Source organism: Aquarana catesbeiana, linkage group LG09 (assembly GCF_042186555.1).
Source record: "Aquarana catesbeiana isolate 2022-GZ linkage group LG09, ASM4218655v1, whole genome shotgun sequence".
NCBI lineage: Eukaryota > Metazoa > Chordata > Amphibia > Anura > Ranidae > Aquarana > Aquarana catesbeiana.
The window spans coordinates 317,511,819-317,523,521 of record NC_133332.1 but is presented as its reverse complement, the minus strand read 5'-3'; positions in this window follow the sequence as shown (position 1 = coordinate 317,523,521).

Here is an 11,703-nt window from a genome sequence, read left to right as displayed (position 1 = left end):
CCCTAAACCAAGATCTAAATATGCCTACCCATCCAGGAGGTTCCACTGCAAGCATTTTACCAATGTTAAACTTGAGAAAAAGCAGCGAAAAGAAAAGAACTGGGTTGACCATACCTAAGCCTCTCTCCCTCCTGGATAGATAGGCGAGATTCCTCTTGATGAGGTTCAGTCTGTCCCCCCACAGCATCTGGAAGAACACACTACTGACCCTAGCATTGAGAGACACTGCAAGATGCAGACAAAGCTGACATACAAGGTGATCCGGAATCGGGTAAGTCTTAATCAACCCTTTCCCTCAGAGATAACTTCCATCTCTTCCAGCTGACCACCTAGTATTGGCAATTTCCAGTCTGGCCTTCCCAGTTTTTGAGGCCATAATCGCCGGGTCCAAATGCCCAGTATCTTAATTTTTTTCTTAGGACAATGAAAGGTGTCGGGAGATCAAACCCCTCACCTTCCTTTCCCATCCAGAAAACCTCACTCTTCTCCTGATTGATCTTGGAGCCTGATGCTTCAGAGTAACGTGATGTCAGAGAGGACCACCTCCTCCTCTTCATCTGTCACAGTGACAATCACCGACACATCGTCCGCATAGGCAACAACCCTCAATGGCGGCTCACCCGGGAGCTCCACTGGTACCCCACACAACATACCACTCTCTAGCCTCCTGATGAAGGGGTCAATTGCAAACACATAGAGCAGGGGACTCAGGGGACAACCCTGGCGCACCCCAGAGCCAACCTCAAAGGCCTACCCAACCCAACAATTAACAAGAGAAAAACTTTCTGCCCCCTTATACCAGACTTTCAACCAATCGACAAAACCACCCGGCAGACCGTACTTACTAAGGAGCAACCACAGGTACTCGTGGTTAACACGATCAAAAGCCTTTGCCCGATCCAATGTCAGCAAATACTTTCTCCAGCCTACAGCACTGCAACGCTCCAAGGCTTCCCGGACAGCTAAAACCGCTGTGAAGGTGCTCCTGGTCCGAATAGTGCTGATGGCGAGAAAGCAAAGATTCTGCTACTGACGATAGGCGCCAGAAAATTATCTTTGCCAGCACCTTTCTATCGATATTGAGAAGGCTGATGGGGCGCCAATTCTCCATCATCGCAGGATCTTTACCTTTAGAAAAAAGAATCACAGCCGAGCGCCTCATGGAAGGGGGAAGTACCCCCTCAGCAGGGCAACGGTTAAAAACCTCTACCAAATGTGGGGCCAGAATAGACTTAAAGGCTTTGTAAAACTCAGCCGTCAAGCCATCCGGTCCAGGTGACTTTTTGATGACAAGCTGTTCAATCGCCCTCACCCCCTCTTCAACTGTGATCTCCTCTGTTAAATTCATCAATGGGACATCTCCATCATCTAGGTCCTGGAGTAGAGTCCAAAAAGCTTTCCATCCTGTCACGGTCAAGTTCTTTCCTCCCAAGAAGGTCAGCATAAAAAGGACCTCACGACTTCCAGGATCCCTGACCTGGACTTTGTCAAGGAACCTGTACTATCCTTAAGGCCAACAATCATTTTAACAGCTACACCTTGTTTGCAGTTCTGGTAAAGGTCAGGCGAGTGGTACTTCCCGTAGTCCCTCTCCAGAACCAAAGAGGCATGCCGGTCATATTGAAACTTCCTTAGAAGGAGTTTTACTTCGGAGATTGCCCCAGGATCTCCTCCTCTTGAGACAAGAATATCCAGCTTCCTCCGTAAATGTTGGTAGGTCATGTATTTATTAAACCGTTTTCTATTGGCTAGGCCCCTGAAGAATCCAGCGATCCTCTTTTTGGTCAGCTCCCACCACTCAACCTCGCTGCTACAAAAGTCCAGAATGGTCACCTGTGCCTGAAAGAATTCCTTAAAGGATTGTCTAACATGTCCTTCCTTGAGAAGAGTCGAATTCAATCTCCAGATGACCTTGCCTCTCTGAGGGGCGTCTGAAGCATTCAGGACCACAGATAGCATACAGTGATCAGAGAACACCACTGCCTGCACCACTGGGGGCGAGAAAGCAGAGGTCTCCTTTAAAAAAAAAAAAAGGTGAACCCGGTTTCATCCGGGAGGTGCTTAATGTGCACATCCACAAGACCAGCAACCCTAACCTACTATTTAAAAAAACGCTATCATATCCCAGCCTGTCCTTGAAGTCCTTCCTGTCCTTGGGCCTAGTTACTTTATTAAAGTCACCTCCAAAGACCACTTGCCGTGATGTAAAAAGAAATGGCTTGATCCTTGTAAAAAAGGCATTTCCTGTCCCACTTTGTGTGCGGCCCATAAACATTAATTAGGCGCAGGTCCTGCCCTCCCACAAGAACGTCTAAGACCATACATCTCCCAATCTCCACCTCAATAACCTGCCAGTTACCATGCTGGTTTTAAACAACACCGCCACACCTCCGTAAGGCTCGGCTACAAGAGACCAGTAAGATGGACCATACCTCCACTCTCTCTTGGCCATATGAATATCTGCCAAGGAGGTGAGCCTAGTCTCTTGCAAAAATAAAATTTCAGCATCTAATTGGCTGAACAAAAAGAAGGCCATAGAATGAGCTCTTACTGACATTTATTGTCACCACTTTAAATGGAGGGGGAACCTCCATTTGGGTTATTTGGGTGGATTGCTTCTTAGCTCCCCTCTGCTGCTCATCACCAGAAGCCTCTCTCTTTCTTGACGCCACCTCCAACTCCATTTCTGAATCTGAACTTTGCTCCGAAGAAGCCCCAGGTGAGGAAATATCTAACTTAGAGGCCCTATGACGATGGGAGACAGGCACCGGAGCTTCCCTTCCCCATCCCGTCCTCACCGCCTGCCTCTTCCGCCGCCCGACCTTCCTTCTCTCCTCCAAGTACTGCAGGTCAGCTTCAGAGATGCTCTCATCTCTTGATTTTTTCTTTGAAGTCTTCAGAAGACTTCTTTACAGAGGAAAAAAAAGCACTATTTTTAGTACTTGCTACCACTCCTGGTGGCGGGGGCTTCCTTTAAGTCAGACTTAGGAGGGGAAGACTCCTGGGGGGTAACTGACTCAGGGGGCACAGACTTGGAAGGTTCTAACACATGAGGAGAGGGTACAGTAGGCTGGGGGGGACACAGAGACAGATACAGAAGGAATACTTACAGGCACAGGAGGGGTGGCCACACGAATTGGGGAGGGATCCTGAGCAGGACCAGGGGAGTCAGTCACCGCAGAGGAGGATGGTACACCAGGGGCCTCACCCTCCAACCTGTCCAGCCTCAAAGGTCATCTATTACCTCCTTCACCATATTGTGCCAGGCCTCAGGACATCGGCTGTAGGGGTGACCAAGGTGCAGGCACAGGTTGCACCTGATCATCTGGGTGCAGTCCTTAGCCACATGACCCTGACCCCGACACACTGAACATATCAAGGCTGAACAGGAAGAGCTCAAATGCCCCTTTTCTCCACAGCGGTGACACAGCTTCGGCTGACCAGGGTAGAAAATAGTCATCCTATCCCTCCCTATAAAAGCTGAGGAGGACAGGTGACGGACAACATTCCCATCCCTGGCTAACCTGACTGTTACCGGCCAACCCCCAGTCCAGATGTTACGTTCATCAAGTATTTTATCAGGCTTAGTCAAAACTTCACCATAATTCTTTAACCAGACCTCTAAATCTCGAGCAGGAACACTCTCATTAGTGAGGATAATTGTGATTTTTTTCACTGTTGGCCTCTGTGAAACTGCAACTGGGGCCAGACCTTCCCATTCGGGTCTTGACCTGCACCGAGCCTCATATCGCCCCCAGAACAGGTCAAGACCCTCTGGCCTGGTGAAGCTAATAATATATTCCCGTGTCCCAGCTACATGTATTAGAGCATACAGATCATTTGCCCCAAAACCCATCTCCAAAATCATGTCCACCACCGCAAGCCGTGCTGGAGGGATCGCACCACCTTCCCATTTAAAAATCACTACATTTCGTTTCGGACCCCCAGCAGAAACCAGAAACCCAAAACCAGAGCAAAGTGGTAGGCTGCAGGGGGAAAACCCCGATTGGAAGTGGAGTTACCAGGAGCAGAGCGTACCACCTGAGCAAATGTAGGCTTATCAGGGCCAAGGCCCCACACTGATGTCACAGTAGTCTGTATATTATTATTATTTTCTTGGACTGAGCTGGGACGATTGTCCATCACACTTGTACAATTGCTATCAGTCACACACACATTCAATTTCCTATCAGGAATAGTCACAGTTTCTGCAGCAGTACCAGCTGTCACCTGAAGCTGCGCTGTAGAGTCTTCTGCAGCTGTGGGACAAACAGCTTTAGACTCAGCTAAAGGGGGGTTAATTGGTTGTGCTGAGACTTGTAGTTCCTTTGCAGGAATGTAATTTTTTTAATGCAATTTTTGCTGCACTGCAGAATCAGCAGGTACAGCATTGCTACACACAGGACTAGCAACCTGATTGTCACTGGGCACACTTTCAGCATTACTCATGGTGCTAGATGGCACAAAAACGGTTTTATCTCCTGCTTGGGGCTTGACATTATCAGGCACATCATCAGTAATGTCTTCATCACCAAACGCCAGCTGATCACCCCGCATAGGAGACTCCATTGCCTGGATGGCCCTGAGCATGCCTCCTGAGTCCTGGGAAGGCATGGGGCTGCTTACCTCTCCCTGAGGGGGCAGGGGGTCTGAACTGGGGGTCTCCTCCTCCACCTTTGCCATGCTTGTAAACCTTTGATCATTGCCAAACTTCTCCTTGAAGGGCCCATCTCTTCCTTCCATTATGGACACAATGGTCCATGATCCATCGATCCGCGGTTCCGGCTGAGCAAGCCCTCACGCTGCCTTCTCAAACGTTTCAGCTCCGCTCTCAGTTTGTAGAGCTTGTCTCTCTCCCTATTCAGGACTTTAATCCCGCGGACCACTCGCTCCCGAATGGCCTCAGAGCCTTCATCCTCCCCAGGGGCAGAGAGATCACAAGCCATGGTTTGTACAGGGGCAGGCATGTCAGGGACACCTTCCTCCTGACACACCTGTGCTCCAATGATGGGTGGGGCACTATTCCTCACACTAATACCAATGATGGGGCACTATTCCTCACACTGACACCAATGATGGGGCACTATTCCTCACACTGGCACCAATGATGGGGCACTATTCCTCCCACTGACACCAATGATGGGGCACTATTCCTCCCACTGACACCAATGAAGGGGCACTATTCCTCCCACTGACACCAATGATGAGGCACTATTCCTCCCACTGATACCAATGATGGGACACTATTCCTCCCACTGATAGCAATGATGGGGCACTATTCCTCCCACTGACACCAATGATAGGACACTATTCCTCCCACTGATACCAATGATGGGACACTATTCCTCCCACTGATACCAATGATGGGACACTATTCCTCCCACTGATACCAAAGATGGGACACTATTCCTCCCACTGACACTAATGATGGGACACTATTCTTCCCACTGGATACCAATGATGGGGCACTATTCCTCCCACTGACACCAATGATGGGACGCTATTCCTCCCACTGACACCAATGATGGGGCACTATTCCTCTCACTGATACCAGTGATGGGACACTATTCTTCCCACTGATACCAATGATGGGGCACTATTCCTCCCACTGACACCAATGATGGGACACTATTCCTCCCACTGATACCAATGATGGGACACTATTCCTCCCACTGATACCAATGATGGGGCACTATTCCTCCCACTGATACCAATGATGGGGCACTATTCCTCCCACTGACACCAATGATGGGACACTATTCCTCCCACTGATACCAATGATGGGACACTATTCCTTCCACTGATACCAATGATGGGGCACGATTCCTCCCACCGACACCAATGATGGGGCACTATTCCTCCCACTGACACCAATGATAGGGCACACTTACTCCCACCAAAACAAAGTGGCATTATTTTTTCCCCAATTACATCAGGGCCTTTTTTTTCACTCCAAGTGGCCTTAGTTCAGCCCCCCTAAAGTCTGAAGGACAGTAAACTGGCCCCTTTGTTTAGAACGTTTGGAGACCCCATTTTAAGAATTAGAAAAGTCCATATAGCGGGTTCACTTTAATTACTCCAAGCTGCATCCTAGCCCTCGCAGCTATAGTTTTTGGGGACACGGAGTCTGGGTAACGCCCACTGCATATGAACCCTGCAGGGAGAACGCAGCACACCTGGGCCATGATGTCAGCACCTTAATTCAGGACTTTTTTTTTTTGTGAATGTTATAAATAAGATATTGGAATTGGTGAGGAGCAGCAGAGAACTGGCCGTCATTCATACATAACAAGCCTGGACAGACAGCGCTCTCTGGAGCCAAACACTGACAGCAAGACGGGGCGTCTGCTCCCTGCACTACCCCGAGGGGAGAGTACAGACATGGGGGGGGGGGGTCATATAGCACTCCTCCAACCTGCACTGCTAGCAATAGGTATAAAGACTGTAGGGTACCAGTGGAAGGATATCCTCTATTTCCAGCCATTTCACCATCATTGTCAGCCTATAGCCCCCCCAACATCAGCTTCAATTGCAGGGTCTGTGCAGGAATACCTATACATGATACACACTATATTACCAAAAGTATTGGGACGCCTGCCTTTACACACACATGAACTTTAATGGCATCCCAGTCTTAGTCCGTAGGGTTCAATATTGAGTTGGCTCCGCCCTTTGCAGCTATAACAGCTTCAACTCTTCTGGGAAGGCCGTCCACAAGGTTTAGGAGTGTGTCTATGGGAATGTTTGACCATTCTTCCAGAAGGGCATTTGTGGAGGAGGAATTAGAGCGGAGACTGCGAGCCAGGCCTTCTCGTCCAACATCAGCGCCTGACCCCACAAATGCGCTTCTGGAAGAATGGTCAAACATTCCCATAGACACCCTCCTAAACCTTGTGGACGGCCTTCCCAGAAGAGTTGAAGCTGTTATGGCTGCAAAGGGCGGAGCCAACTCAATATTGAACCCTACGGACTAAGACTGGGATGCCATTAAAGTTCATGTGCGTGTAAAAGGCAGGCGTCCCAATACTTTTGACAATATAGTGTATTTTCGGATGGTTCTTTTAAACTCGGGAGATCTCCTGATGGGTAATCCCGGGAAGAGTGGCTGGGCTTAGTGGAAGGTGGGGGGGGGGGGGTTTTAAGGGGTTGGAGTCCACTACTGTGGCCATAGGCACCATGGCTGCCTAGGCAGTGGTGGTGCAGAATGACCTCGGGCCTTCTATCATGAAGGAATTACTTTGTCTATATTGAAATTGTCAGGAAGCCGGAGACTTGAGCCGGCCTGGTAAGAAGTCGGTAATGGAAGCGAAAGGACAGCATTGCCGGGCCAGATCCGGCAAGTTCCAAGGTATGATGACACTGTACAGGGCATTCTACCAGCATTGAACCCCTTTCCCACCCTCTCCCGAAGCCCCTTTACACCTTCCCGCCTGGTCTCCCTTTAAATAGTTAGGAAAGTCGTAAAGAGGTTAACTGGGTCTTAACGCCAGGAGGCAGATTACTGTGATTGGCTGTCACATGATCAGAAGTCCAACCCTGCCAGCTTCTGCTCATAAACAGACACCAGAAGCTTTGTGTATTTCTTCCAGATCTGTGCAGTAATCCAGCGTGAGACTTCCTGTAATAAAGACCGATCACTGCTGCTCTCTCTATTTGTGCAGGGGAACTGGTCTTGTCTCCACCCCCTCCTGTAGTTTTCTGTAGTGGGTGGTGCTTGCTGGGCTCCTCCCACTGCTCTTCTCTCTCTCCTTGTGCAGAGTGACTGGTCTGGTCTCAGCCCCCTCCTGTAGTTTTCTGTAGTGGGTGGTGCTTGCTGGGCTCCTCCCACTGCTCTTCTCTCTCTCCTTGTGCAGAGTGACTGGTCTGGTCTCAGCCCCCTCCTGTAGTTTTCTATAGTGGGTGGTGCTTGATGAGCCAACCCACAGCTTCTGCTCTCTATCCTAGTGCAAGGTGATTGGTCTTGCCTCCTCCTGCCCCCTCTTGTAGTTTTCTATAGTGGGTGGTGTTTGCTGGGCTCCTCCCACAGCTTCTGCTCTCTCTCCTTGCGCAGGGTGACTGGTCTGGTCTCCGCCCCCTTCTGTAGGTTTCTGTAGTGGGTGGTGCTTGCTGGGCTCCTCCCACAGCTCTGCGCTCTCCTTCTGCAGGGTGACTGGTCTGATCTTGGCCCGCTCCTGTAGTTTTCTGTAGTGGGTGGTGCTTTCTGGGCTCCTCCCACAGCTTCTGCTCTCTCTCCTTGCGCAGGGTGACTGGTCTGGTCTCCGCCCCCTCCTGTAGTTTACTGTAGTGGGAGGTGCTTGCTGGGCTCCTCCCACAGCTCTGCACTTTCCTTCTGCAGGGTGACTAGTCTGGTCTCCGCCCGCTCTTGTAGTTTTCTATAGTGGGTGGTGCTTGCTGGGCCCCTCCCACAGCTTTGCTCTCTATCCTAGTGCAAGGTGATTGGTCTTGACTCCATCACCTCCTGTAGTTTTTGATAGTGGATGGTGCTTGCTGGACTCCTCCCACAGCTTCTGCTCTCTCTCTTCATCTGCAGGGCGACTGTTCTGGTCTCCACCCCCTCCTGTACTTTCTGTAGTGGGTGGTGCGTGCCTGGCTCCTCCCACAGCTCTGCCCTCTCCTTCTGCAGGGTAACTGGTCTAGTCTACGCTCCCCTCCTTTAGTTTTCTGTAGTGGGTGGTGCTTGCTGGGCTCCTCCCACAGCTGTGCGCTCTCCTTCTGCAGGGTGGCTGGTCTGGTCTCCGCCCCCTCCTGTAGTTTTCTATAGTGGGTGGTGCTTGCTGGGCCCCTCCCACAGCTTTGCTCTCTATCCTAGTGCAAGGTGATTGGTCTTGCCTCCGCCCCCTCCTGTAGTTTTCCATAGTGGGTGGTGCTTGTTGGGCTCCTCCCACTGCTCTTCTCTCTCTCCTTGTGCAGGGCGACTTGTCTGGTCTCCGCCCCCTCCTGTAGTTTCTGCAGTGGGTGGTGCTTGCTGGGCTCCTGCCACAGCTCTTCTCTCTCTCTCCTTGTGCAGGTTGACTGGTCTGGTCTCCGCCCCCTCCTGTAGCTTTCTATAATGGGTGGTGCTTGCTAGGTCTCTTCCCACAGCTCTGCTCAGGCTATGCACAGCACAGTGATGTTGTCACTGCTACTTTCACAAGGCAATATCTGGGTTTGCAAAGGCATTTGGAGTTTTGGTATCTGGAGTTCACCTTTAACAGATAGACATACATGCCATGTGCTCAGTTTCTCCTGAATGCGGCGTTTTTCTTTTAGCTGGCAAGCAGATCTGTAAGCCAGCAGAGATTTCCCTTAAGGGATTTTCCTGTGTGAGGGAGCTGTACTCTACATTCCAGGAATAACTGCAGGACAGACAGAAATATTCTGCAGGCAGACAAGTTTTCACATGTGACTGATCAAGGTGCAGCACGGCTCTTATCTCTGATATTACGGAGTATAAATCCATTCACAAATACCCCCCAGCCCTGTGTGTGAGCTCCTCGGTGTCAGGCTGCAGGCCTGTTCTTCTCCAAGGACATACTCCATGCAGATCAGAGGCTGGCAGAACGCCAAGAGTGCCGGAAATACTAATGTACATGGGAACAGCCTCAGTCTAAACAGATATTTAAAGTGGGACTCCGGGCCTTTCATGGTGAGATAAATGTTCCTTACATTGGTGATCAGTGAGAAGAATGTCCCTTACATTGGTGATCAGTGAGAAGAATGTTCCTTACATTGGTGATCAGTGAGAAGAATGCTCCTTACATTGGTGATCAGTGAGAAGAATGTCCCTTACATTGGTGATCAGTGAGAAGAATGCTCCTTACATTGGTGATCAGTGAGAAGAATGTTCCTTACATTGGTGATCAGTGAGAAGAATGTTCCTTACATTGGTGATCAGTGAGAAGAATGTTCCTTACATTGGTGATCAGTGAGAAGAATGTTCCTTACATTGGTGATCAGTGAGAAGAATGTCCCTTACATTGGTGATCAGTGAGAAGAATGTTCCTTACATTGGTGATCAGTGGGAAGAATGTTCCTTACATTGGTGATCAGTGAGAAGAATGTTCCTTACATTGGTGATCAGTGGGAAGAATGTTCCTTACATTGGTGATCAGTGAGAAGAATGTTCCTTACATTGGTGATCAGTGAGAAGAATGTTCCTTACATTGATGATCAGTGAGAAGAATGTCCCTTACATTGGTGATCAGTGAGAAGAATGTTCCTTACATTGGAGGTCAGTGAGAAGAATGTTCCTTACAGACAGCTTAAAAGATTGTTAGTGTCAGTGGTTACTTACCAGAAGGATGAGGGGAGATTTTCCACTGGTCCCACACCAATGACTCTGCCGAGCGACGTTGGCCCCATAACTATTCCGGCAACACTTTCCAGAACCACTTTATTCCTGTTCTACTGGCAACTCATAATTCCGGATATTTGTTTTGGTGACTGTTGTCACCTGAAGAGAAAGGGGGGGGCTCAAAAATGTTTTAGCTGTCACTAGCATAGGAGGGGAGATCGTCCAATCTGGGCCCTTTTTCTGTAGGCTTTTTGTACCACATCGGTATTCAGGGTGCAAATGGAGCACTGTCAGATGGGAAAGCAATCTGACACCGCTGAGGGAACCCCTACCAATTTCTGGAGGAACCCCCCCGATTTAGAAAGGCTGGCCTAGACACAGTCACATGATCCCTGCTGTAGTGAGCAAACAGCCAATCCGAACTCTTCTCTGCCCCTTTAATGTGAGCCTGAACTCTTCTGTACCTACAACCCCAAAGCTGTATACATGTAGTGCGAGATCTAAGGTACCTCTTCCTCTTACAGCGTCATAGATTTGGTGATGTCACTGCTGTGCTGCTCTCTGTTTTCCTTGCTGGAGAGGAAGCTGTACCTGAGGACCTGCAGTGCAAGGATCTCCCTGCTTCTACTTCACCCCATTCTTTGGATCTGTGCATTTCCCCCCCCCTCTATCATTACAGGTGGCGGCTGGTGCTCAATATTTTGAGGGGGTCGCAAAATGGATGACGGTTTACCAGGCCCAGACGGAGAGAGTCTGCAGAGCCACTGGGGGGGGGGGGGGCTGCTCAGCCCCTGCATGCCCGCCCCCTCCTTTGTAGTCCTGGGCAAACCATCTGAAGCTGAGGATCTTGGGCGGCACGGCACGTAGTTCCTCTGCCGGTAATAGTCAGCCACAAGTCGGTGCCCACGTCCCAGAAGACCAGCACGATCCACAGGCAGTCCAGCCAGGCCCACTCTCTATCTTCAACCCCTCCCCCCCACCACCTCACCACGGGAGGTGGAGGGGAAGGCGGCGATCAGAAGGCCAATGCTGCTCCAGCTTGCCGAGGGGCTATTGCTTATTCTCCCTGCCGAGCAGAAGGTGGGTCTTAGTCCTAAGACTCCCTGGTCAATCGGGTCTCAGTACCAGCTTCCTGATTGGCCGAGAAGAGCATCAGGAAGACAAAAGCTAATATTAAAATTCGCTAATGTCACACAACTGGGTAGGCTCAGGGTGCAGTGCTCTGTGCCCCGAGCCCACCCTTTTTTTTTTAAGCTAATTAGAGCCTCAGGCTCTAATCATGTGCTTCAAAAACTAAAAATAAACCCCATGGAAATACATCCGTCCGGCACCCTGCATGTAGATTAGGGGCCAGGGGCATGGATTAGGGGGGGGGCGGCACCCCTAATGGAGCGGCTGCCACTGAGCATTACCCTGCCAGTCATAAGACA